This window comes from Colobus angolensis, unplaced genomic scaffold, assembly GCF_000951035.1.
Source record: "Colobus angolensis palliatus isolate OR3802 unplaced genomic scaffold, Cang.pa_1.0 Scaffold301, whole genome shotgun sequence".
Lineage (NCBI taxonomy): Eukaryota > Metazoa > Chordata > Mammalia > Primates > Cercopithecidae > Colobus > Colobus angolensis.
This window is the reverse complement of record NW_012116278.1, coordinates 4,468,072-4,468,744: the sequence shown is the minus strand read 5'-3', so window position 1 is coordinate 4,468,744 and position 673 is coordinate 4,468,072.

Below are 673 nucleotides of genomic sequence, written 5' to 3'. Positions count from 1 at the left end.
TTTTTTTTTTTTTTTTGAGACAGAGTTTCACTTTTGTCTTCCAGGCTGGAGTGCAATGCGGCGACCTCGGCTCACTGCAACCTCCTCCTCCTGGGTTCAAGCCATTCTCCTGCCTCAGCCTCCTGATTAGCTGGGATTACAGGCATGCACCACCACACTGGCTAATTTTGTATTTTTAGTAGAGATGGGGTTTCACCATGTTGGCCAGGCTGGTCTTGAACTCCTGAACTCAGGTGATCCACCCGCCTCAGCCTCCCAAAGTGCTGGGATTGCAGGCATGAGTCACCACGCCTGGCTGAGGCCCTGTATGATTTGGCCCCTGTTTGCCTTTTTGCATATTACTGATTCCCTCACATTCTAAGTTCCCTGCCACATTTCCCATTGTTCAGTTCCTCAAACGTACAACATCCCCTCTCACTTTCTGGCCTTTAAATGTTTTGTTCTTTCTGCCTGTAACCCTTCCTTCCTCTCCTATACTTGGCTAACTCATCCTGCAGGTGACTTTCTTTGGACAGTCTTCCCCGATCTCCTTTATCATCTTGGTTTGCCTAGCTCCCCAGATTAAGTGAAATGTTGTTCTGTGCTTCTGGAGGTTGCTGTGTTTCCTCTATTGTAATGCTCACCCAATCTCCCACTTGACTATAAACTCCATCTTGTTCACTGCTATACGTGT